Here is an 11354-nt window from a genome sequence, read left to right as displayed (position 1 = left end):
GCTGTTGCAATCTTAATTCAATACAAACAGGAAATGTACGTTTTCCACTCAGTGCGTTTGAGTGCTTACCCTCCCACAGAATGGAATGTTGGGCTTTTCTTTATTTTCATTCAAGTAGTAATATGTATGTGCATGAAATGTGGGAGATGCCACTAGTAATAACTGGAAATTTAGCTTGAGAACAGCTTCAACTTCAGAGAAATAAGAACAGATTCCAAGTGGGTTTGGGGAACTGCCAAATCATGAGTAGAAAAATCTTTCTCATATTTTCTGACACTCAAAACTTTGAGAACTCCTCTGATTATCCTTAAAATAGTCTCAACATACCCAGTGCTGTAAGGAGCAGAAAGTATAACTATATGATTGAAAGTGGACCTTTGTGAAAGTCAGGTTCTGATTCAACTGACATTTATGGGTGCACTTGATAAATTTCAGACACTGTGCTTTCTTCAGCAGTAATAGGCCAAGTTGTTTACTGTGTACTTGCAGTCAAAGATACTAGGTAGTGAGAGAAGAGAGAATCTGTGTAAGCTATTTCCTTTTTTTCTTTTAAATTTTATGTATGTACACATATATTTTACTATTCTTTATGTATACTTATGCACAGGTATATTTTAAAATACATATTCATTTCACAATTCCAATGATACACCATCATTCTGATGAATGTAAGTGAAATGCTCCCAAGGAAATTATACTTGGATTAGTTTCACATTATATGGGATTTCTTCCTGTCCTAGTCTCAGTTCCCAAGCACTTCTCACTGTGTGTATCCCTTGATATATGAAGAAACGCTGGTATTTAAGGAGAAGTATTTTGTCATGTAATGTGACCTCTGAACACAAGGCAATGTCTCTCATTTTCTCTATTGGAAGAATAGTATTTCACTTGAGTGCTGAAATTAAAACAGACTGTGCTTAGTAGACTGGACTCTAAGGTAAGTTTTCTCAAACATTTTGAGTTTAGAATCTAATCCCAATACAAAACATTTTCCCACTGACTTCCTTTAGTTGAATTCATATGAGAAACTTGTAAGGAGTTAACAGTGTGATTAATAATGTCACTTCCACTTCACCAGTGATAACAGCCTTCTCTGTTCTTTGGTGAGGCATGCCTACTTCCTCATTATAGTTTCTAGTAACTTGGGGCACAAGCTGGTCATGTGACTTGGTAAATCAATCACAGTAACCAATTAGTCTGGACATCATGAGAGGTGCAGGTTAGATAGGTAAGAGCCCTTCAATATCTTCCCCTGGAATTTCTCAGCTAGAATCAAGAAGAGAGTTTCTTACCTGTGATTAACTTCATAAAAATGTTATTTTTAAATGTCAACAGGCCCAATATTTACCTTGCAGACCTGTCTGAAAATACAAAATTAGCACCCAGAGAGGAACAGAGACGTGGTGGTACGTCCTGCTAGCATGCCAACATCTGTATTCAGTGATTTTTGAAGCCTAATCCTGCCTCAGCCCTGTGCCAGACATTTTAATTTTTTGTTCATTTTAGAATTCCAATTATCCTCTCTTCTGACCTCAGCACAACCTGAAGTTAATTTCTCTCACTGATGATGTCACATCCCTATTTCACTGGTGAGGGGAGCATAGTTCGTAGATTAAATAATTAAGTTTCCCGACCCTGAGAAGCAACAGAAAAAAATCAGCTGTAAGAACCAAACATATCAGATGTACAACATTAGAAAGCACAGAGTTGGACTTCATGGAGTTATTTGCCCAGAGGGCTATTATAATGAGCTGAGAAATATACTCAGATCTTCTGACAGCTAGCTGGATAAGCCATGTTTACTTCTGTCTTTGTAACTTTTTATCTGAAAACCTCTGGTGTAGACATTTGCTGTAGCTATGCATTTGCTCTCATTTTAATTGATGGGGATTTCTTTTTAATTTCTAGAAATACTGCATAATTCCATCTCTTCCACAAAACAATATTCATTGACTGAAGAGACATTTATGAAAAATAGTAATAGCAGATTAAGACTTTTAACTGAGGGAGTCGGGCAGTAGGGCAGCGGGTTAAGTGCACGTGGCCCAAAGCGCAAGGACCAGCTTAAGGATCCCGGTTCGAGCCCCCAGCTCCCCTCCTGCAGGGGAGTTGCTTCACAGACAGTGAAGGAGGTCTGCAGGTGTCTATCTTTCTCTCCCCCTCGCTGTCTTCCCTGCCTCTCTCCGTTTCTCTCTGTCCTAACAACAACGACATCAATAACAACAACAACTATTACAACAACAATGAAAAACAAGGGCAACAAAAGGGAAAATATAAAAAAAAAATTTAAAAAAACTTGTAAGTGAATAGGGGCTGTACAGATTACAATAACATCTACCAATGTTTGGAAGATGAAAATGTGTTTACGTGTGCCACATCTTAGCCTATCAATGAACAGTCAGCCTGGAAGTACTGAATCCTTTGCATTAACATCCTGGCGCCTCAGAGACCTACATCCTACAGAATTGGAAACCAATGTCAAAAGACATTTAACTGAGAATTTGGAGAAGTAAATACCACAAAGTTAATTTAAACTTTATCTCCCTGAGTGGTCTATAATTCTACTAATGGCCTGCAGAATTCCTAAATTAAAATAATGATAGGCTGACTATCAAGAGAATTTTGTTTTCAAAAAAGGAAAAACATGAATCTCCAGTTACGTGGAGTCTCATTTTTAACTACACTAGACTGATCTAAGTCTTGGCAGGGTACTAGACATAATTTGAAACCATGAAGGTATTAACCCAAGGGAACAATGTGTATAATTCTTGAATTATGTTCAAACTAATCAGAGTCATGGCTAAGGGGATTCTTTATTATAATTATTGAACAAGAAAATGATTCCAACCACAATATAAAAGGTAATTTGAAATTACTATGATTTCTCTCCAATTTCCATTTTTATTTAGTGCACAAGCAGTTTGTTGCAAGATTAACTTTTTTTAATCTCCTGAGTTTCCTTAAAAATATTTTTTTTCATTTATGTGTTTGTGATACAGAGAGAAATTGAGAGGGGAGTGAGAGCTAGAGGAGGGAGAAAGAGAAACAGTGCCACTTCACTGCTTGAAAAAGTCCCCCCTTGCAGGTGGAGTCTGTGGTCTTGAATACAGCTCCTTGTATATTACTTTGTATATGTGTGCATTCAACTACATGCACCACCACTCTTAAGTGAATAGGGGCTGTACAAATCAAAGTAACATCTACCAATGTTTGGAAGATAGAAGTGTGTTTATGTGTGTGACATCTTGACCAATCAAAGGAATATTCAAATTACCATACAATGAAAAGCAAATTCTTCTCCTAGTATTAAATTATCACTCAAGTGGCATTACCACTATGTTTAATTTTTTTAAAAATATCTTTATTTGTTTATTGGGTAGAGACAGCCAGAAGCAGAGAGGAAGGGGGAGACAAAGAGACACCTGCAACGCTGCTTCACCACTTGTGAAGCTTTCCTTCTGCAGGTGGGACTAGGGGCTTGAACCTGGGTCTTTACACATTATAACCTGTGTGCTCAACCCGGTACCACCACCCATCCCTCATTGCAAGTGTTTAAAAAATAATATAAAATGGATACATAGGTGTATTGTAAATTTCAAAATTTTTGAAAGGCAAGCTTGGTGAGAGAGAGAAAAAACGGAGAGAGAGAGACTAGAGCACCACTCTGTCCTATTATTGCTACAGATCAAACCCAAGGTATCACATATGTTAAGTCATGTTCTCTAACACTGAAACATCTCTCTGGCCTACAAGTCAGTATTTTAAATGTGAAATCAAATGAAATTTGTATATATTTAATATTTCAAAATACTTTAACTCTGAGTTATCTTAATCAATTTCTTAATATAAGAATATGGGCAATTTAGTTTTAAACATTTTATTTACTTATTTATGTTTGAATAGAGACAGAGAGGAATTGACAGGGAAGGGGGACACAAGGAAGAGTGAAAGAGAGAGAGATTTGCAACCCTGTTTCACCATTTGTGAAGCTTTCCCTCTTCAGGTGGGGACCAGGGACTTGAACCTTGGTACTTGTGTATTGTAACATGTGCACTCAATTAGGTACACCACTACCTGGACCCAAGAATATAAACAATTAAAAATTAAGTCACAGAGGCATGGCTATGGAGTAAGTAGACTCACTTTACTCTCTGTGTCAGTTAGAAAAAGCAGTGAAAAATCACCTGAAGACTGAACAGTGACCAGGATTCTTCAGAAACTAAGCCACAAGTGAGTACAGACACATTTGGCCTGTGGAAGAAAAAGGGGTGAAGAAGAGATCCACAGGACTAAAAAGTCATACTCTGTGGCTGGGTGGCGGCGGCACACCTTATTGAATACACATGTTATAGTGCACAAGGACCTGGGATCAGGCCCCCACTCCCTACCTGTAGGAAGACAGCATCATGAGTGGTGAAGCAGGGATGTAGGTGTCTCTCTGTCTCTCTCCCTCTTTATAGTCCCTTTCCTCTCAATTTCTGGCTATCTCTGCCAAATAACAGAAAAGTCATTAAATATATAAATACCAAATAGAAAAAGGAAAAGCCATTTAAAAAAAAAAAAGCCATACTCAGGGACAGCTGCCACCAAATTGGGAGATTAATAGCTGAGGCATACCACTTCTGGGTCTGAGTAAAAACAACAACTGCTAGGGGGAAAAATCACCTAAAGCTCACCAATTTATAGATGTGACTTTTTAGGTTCCAATGTTCTTACCCCCACAGAGGCTGGAGACCCTATATTTACATCAATGACGCTAAACAGACTAGGTGACTCAGGATAAAATCTCCTCTCTCCCACAGCTGTGACCTCTTAGCAACAAGTAGGTATAGACAGGCCTGATCAGGAGTGAGGGAAAGGTGTCAAAACATAAAAAGCCTTGCTCAGTGGCACCATGCGTCATTTGGTACTTATAAAACAAAGCATATGGTTATGGGAAGGAAGGCAGTGTATTTTTTTGGGGTGGGGCATAATTTTGTTTTTTTCTTTTAACACTAATGAAAAAGGAATTCTCCAAAGCAGTAATTCCCCCTTCCAGAGGCTAGAACAAAAACAGGGAGACATTATACTATATCAAAGACAATAAACTGGGTTGGTGACACAGGATAAAATCTTCCCTGTTCCACTAAGATATATAAACATGGAAATTGAACAATTTAACCACAGTGTGTCCACTGGCACAACAACAAAAGCCACACTATATGCAGAAACTGAGAAATACACGGACAGAAATAACATAAAACCCAAATGACCCTATAGGCACATATTTAGAATAAATGACATAGAGGCCAAAAAATTCATCATAAAATCAATTCAAGAAACTAAACTTAGGATTCAAGAACTCAGTAATAATTTTACAGAAGAATGGACAAAGTATAGGGGCAGAAAAACAGAACTGCAGGGCCTAAAAGGACATTTTGAATGCAGTTCAGGTTGAGGTAAGAGGCCTCAGTAGACTTAATCAGGTGGAGGACAGAATATCAGCAGTAGAAAGACACAACCACCACACTATGGATTAAGACCTCTTGGAGAAGAAAGAGTTAGAAAATGAAGCACACTTCTTATAATATGGTTTTTGTCAGTGTCTCCTTTTATAAATAAAAATGAAAAAAAGATATGGCTTAACAGTATCAAAAAAAAAAAGAGAGAGAGAGAAAGAAAGAAAATGAAGCACTTATCTCTGAAATAGCAGGTTCCATCAGAAAGACCAACATCAGAGTTATTGCAATCCCTGAGGAAGAAGAGGAAAGAAGAAAATAGATTAGGACATAGTCCAATGTTGGTGAACCAAGGCCAACTTAAAAAAGACTCTTGTAGATATTTTAAGCTGGACATAATATTGATGATAACCATAAAACAAAATATAGCACAAAGACAAAAAGGAAACATACACAGTACCCAACAATATAATAAAAAAAATCCACATAAAATAATAAAAACAAAGAGAAAAAGAGTACAAAAAAGCAAACCATAAAATAACCTTGAATCAAAAACTGGGATGGCTATAAGCAAACCACATTTATCAATAATCACTGTAAATATGAATGGCTTAAATTCGCCAGTGAAAAGATTCAGAGACTGAATGGATTAAAAAGCAAGATCCATCTATTCTGTCTCTCCAGGAAATACACATCAAAAAAGAAAGACAAACAGAAGCTCTGGATGACACACTGAAACAAGGTATACTAAGCCAACAATGCAAAAAAAACAGCAGGAACAGCTATTCTAATATCAGATAAATTAGACTTTCAGACAAACTAGGTAAAAAACAACAGAAATGAACACTACGTATTAGTCAGAGGATAAATTGAACAGGAAGACATAACCATCATCAATATATATGTGCTCCCAACATGTGTGCACCCAAATACATAGGAAAACCACTGTTCCAGGACTGGGGAAAATACAGGCTCTATAGAGGAAGCCGGAGGTTCCTGCTGTCTTAGGTTTTAAGAAGGCAATAGATAGTTATTGCTAAAATCATATTATTTGGCAGTTGGGTTAACTTTGAAATATCCCTTTGTTAGGATTTGCTATATCATACACAGCATCACCATAATTTATGTCCTTTGACATTATTCGTATATAGCTGTGCCACCAGTTGCTTCTGTTCTCCCTGGTCTAAGCTTTTAAGAGAGTCAGCATATCAAAGACTCAGCCTATAGTCTGTGCATTAGAAAGTTAGAGACATTCAATCAATTTTTACCCTCTCATATTAATTAAATAGTGATTTATATGACTACAATTAATAAGAGTGTACATAAACACCATTCTAACCACCAAGACTGTATTCCATGCCATTTTCCCCCCTCCAACTCCCCCACCCCCCACATGAAGTCCCATCTTCAGGAGGGAAGCTTCACAAGTGGTGGAGGGAGGCTGGACAACATACTCTATGCTACACATGAGGAAGATGGGTTCTGATATTGGGGCAGCTTGGAACATTCCTATCATGACCACAGAATGTGAGCTCAGATCTACAGGGATGCACAAGTTACATAGGCTCCTAAGATCACATCAAATCGATGGGGTTTACAGTCAACATATGTATACACCTTTCCCATATTTGGGAGCTACTCTCTTCCCTGATCCAGCGTTCTGGTCCTTCTGCCAGCCAGGACATCATCTTCCCAGACAATAACTTGGATCCACCTGCATATCAGACTTCAGGCTCAGGGGGAAAAAAAAATAACTAGTATATCCACAGGCCAGTTGGAATATAACAAAAATATGCCTACTAGCTATCTACAAAAAGGAGGACCCCCCCACCCCAACTCTTCATCAGCCCTATTCCAGCCTTTAGCTTCATGATTAGTCAACAATTTGTTTGGCTTTATATGTTAACTCTCTTTTCAGCCACCAGGTTCCAGATGCTAGCATGATGTCAACCAGACTTCCCTGGACAGACAACCCCACCAATATGTCCTGGAACTCTGATTCCCCAGAATCCCACTTCACTAGGGAAAGAGAAAGACAGAAGGGGAGTATGGATTGACCTGTCAATGCCATGTTCAGCAGGGAAGCAATTACAGAAGCCAGACCTTCCTCCTTATGCACCCCATAATGACCCTGGGTCCATACTCCCAGAGGGATAAAGAATAGGAAAGCTATCAAGGGAAGGGATGGGATACAGAGTTCTGGTGGTGGGAATTGTGTGGAGTCGTACCCCTCTTATCCTATGTTTTTTTTTTTTTTATCAGTGTTTTCTTTTCATAGATAAAAAGAAAAGAAAAGAATAAGTACTTACTGACCTTAAGGGAGACATAAAAAGCAGCACAGTATTAGTTAAGAGACCTCAGTACACCACTCACAGCAATAGCTAGATCATCAGGACAAAAAGTCAACAAGCAAATAGAGGCCTTAAATAAAGTCACAGATGAGATGAACTTAACAGGTATATTAGAACCTTTCATATCCCCACTCCCCAGAAAATGCATTCTTTTCAAGTGTACATGGAACATTCTCAAGGATTAACCACATGTTGGAACACAAGAACAGCCATAATAAATATGTGAATATTGAAATCACAAAAAGTATCTTTTCTGACCATGAAGCAGTGAGGTTAGAAATCAACCACAAAAAGAAACAAAGAAATACACCCAAACTATGGAGACTGAATAATACACTTCTGATATATGAATAAATCAAAAGAGAAATTAAAAATTACTTGGAGAACAATGAAAATAAAGAGACCAACTACCAGACCCTATGGGATGTAACAAAAGTTATCATAAGAGGGAAGTTTATAGAATTCAGGTCCATATTAACAAACAGCAAAGATCTCAAGTAAGCTACTTAACATAAAACATGAGTTAACTATAAAAGGATTAACAAGAGACCCAAAAGTCAGCAAGAGAAAGGAAATAGTCAAAATCAGAGCAGAAAATATTGAACCCTACCAATGTGTCCTGGAGCCCCGCTTCCCCAGAGCTCTGCCCCACGAGGGAAAGAGAGAGACAGGCTGGGAGTATAGATTGACCTGTCTACGCCCATGTTCAGCGGGGAAGCAATTATGGAAGCCAAACCTTCCACCTTCTGCATCCCACAATGACCTTGGGTCCATACTCCCAGATGGATAAAAAATAGGAAGGCTATCAGGGGAGGGGATGGGATACAAATTTCTGGTGGTGGGAATTGTGTGGAGTTGTACCCCTCTTATCCTATGTTTTTTGTCAGTGTTTCCTTTTTATAAATAAAAATTAAAAAACAAAAAGAAGTGGAAGAACATTTATTATTCCTGGATTAGAAGAATAAACTTTATTAAAATGGCCATTCTATCAAAAGCAATCTACAGTTTCAATGCAAACCCTATCAAGATCACAATGGTCATAAATAAATAAATAATGAATAAATAATAATAAATAAATGAATGAACCTTAAAAAAAAACTGAACTATTTTGACTGGGCCACATTTTATAGGAGTCATAGAATTTGATTTGTCCTTTAGTTTGCATGACAATTAGCTTTCTTAAAGTGGACATGAAAACTACGTCATTAGTTATTTCATCTGAGGAGAAATCTGCATGGCTTCAGAGAAATTGTGTGGATGATATAGTCTATCATTAAGTTTAGAATGCTACCCCAGGTTACTGGTATAAACTTGAAACTGATATAGTATTCAGCACCAGGAAACTTTCTCAGGTCCTCTCTGACAGAGAAGAAATTACCTAATATGCTACTGGAACCTGGGAGACTGGAGAGAAGAATGAGGAAATTAGAAATTTAAACTCCTGTGTTTAACTTCTAAAAACCACAGGTTGGGTGGGGGAGGGTGGATAAAGAGCATAATGCTTATGCAAAGAGACTCTCATGCCTGAAGCTCTGAAGTCCCAGGGTCAAACCCCACCCCCACCACCACCACTATAAGCCAGAACTGAGCAGTGCTCTGGTTAAAAATAAATAAATAAATAAATAAATAAATAAATAAATAAATAAATAAATATAGAACCCATAGATTTAAAAGTGTCATACAGAATCTAAGCCAAGATCATTGCAGTTGGGAGGAAATGGCTGCATCCTGACATCTTAATGAACCCTCAGTGGTCAGTAACCAATTCCCTAGTGTCTAATTTAGATCTGGAATTTCTAGTCACCAACCACAGAGGTGCTAAGAACTTATTCTCTTCCTCTGTTCACAAATAAGCAGTAAGGTACTGAACTAATTTTTTTTTTTTTGATGCTGTTGTAACAAATTGCCACAAGTTTGCTGATACAACATACACACACACACACTTTTGTTCTAGAAGTCAACCCTACCACAAACCCCTTTTCCTCTACTCGCTCTTGCAGAACATCCAATTGAAGAGAAATATCCTTAACACCTGTTTGGTTTGAGCTATATTTTAAAATAATCTTCACTCAACAGTGTCCTTGCCTTTGCATGCTGACCCTAGGGAAGTAATCCAGGCAGATGACAAACATTTCCCAACAACTTGTACTGTGTTTAAATTCACTGTTTCAGAAATCCTTAATCAAAAGTGCAGACTTGTTTTGGTTGTTCTGAGGATTCTTTCTGAGTGAATGACTCAACTGTGGACTGTTTTATTTTGAACGAAGTAAATGTTGCTGGGTTACACACTCCATAAGAGCCTGTTTTCTAGTATCTGGTTTAGAATGTTGATACATCTCCTTTGTCTTCTAAATCAATGCTTTTGTACTGAGTAACAGAGGTCAAGGTTGAAGAGTGAATTGAACTAGCTCTTCTTTTTTTAATTTTTTTTTTTTTGATGTCATTGTTGGATAGGAAAGAGAGAAATGGAGAGAGGAGGGCAAGACAGAGAGGGGGAGAAAAAGACAGACACCTGCAAACCTGCTTCACCGCTTGTGAAGGGATGCATTGGATCGACCTTCTCGTGGTGCATCCCGTGAGTACCCATTTATTGGGGAAACTGACGATCCTTCCTAGCCGACTGAATCCACATGGATCCCAGTCACTTTCAAAGCCAGCAACAAGCAGACATCAGGCTCAACCTGACGCTGTTGACGCTAGAAGAAGAACCGCTTGTGAAGTGACCGCCCCCCTTCAGGTGGGGAGCCCGGGGCTGGAACCGGGATCCTTACGCCAGTCCTTGCGCTTTGTGCCATGTGTGCTTAACCTGCAGTGCTATCGCCCAACTCTCGAACTAGTAGCTCTTCTGAAGGACTCTTTGGATGGCTTCAGGACTAATGTGCTTTTTTCTAATGTCTTCAAGAAAACTGTACATTTTGCTCTCTGTATGTTTCATGCTTTTATTCATTGTGAAGGACTGGATTAAGATTCCTAGTCCCCTCATGCATGATAATATTTGTAGAAATACATGCTTCATGGGTAGGGCAAAATACGGCCAGTGAACTTCTGCAGATGCAGATGCAAAATAAACAAAAGAAAAATAAGGAGGTTAAAACATATATTTCAACCTCTCTCTTGCCTGTTCACTTTTATTCCCCTTTATGTAATTGATCTTTACCTAACTAGCAACCCTTCCCATGCCTCAGTTTCTTAGTCTATAACATTAAGAAGCTCCCTTCAAGCCTGAAGTGTCTGTAAACCTTCTATCTTCCTTCTTCTCCTCCAATTCCTCCTCTCTCTTCTTTTCCCCTCCTCCTCCTCTTCCTCCTTCTCTTCTTCCTCTTCCTCCTCCTCTTCTTCCTCTTTCTCCTCCTCTTCTTCCTCTTCCTCCTCCTCTTCTTCCTCTTTCTCCTCCTCTTCTTCCTCTTCCTCCTCTTCCTCCTCCTCTTCTTCCTCTTTCTCCTCCTCTTCTTCCTCTTTCTCCTCCTCTTCTTCCTCTTTCTCCTCCTCTTCTTCCTCTTTCTCCTCCTCTTCTTCCTCTTCCTCTTCCTCCTCCTCTTCTTCCTCTTCCTCCTCCTCTTCTTCC

Source organism: Erinaceus europaeus, chromosome 13 (genome assembly GCF_950295315.1).
Source record: "Erinaceus europaeus chromosome 13, mEriEur2.1, whole genome shotgun sequence".
Lineage (NCBI taxonomy): Eukaryota > Metazoa > Chordata > Mammalia > Eulipotyphla > Erinaceidae > Erinaceus > Erinaceus europaeus.
Note: the sequence above shows the minus strand (reverse complement) of the source record.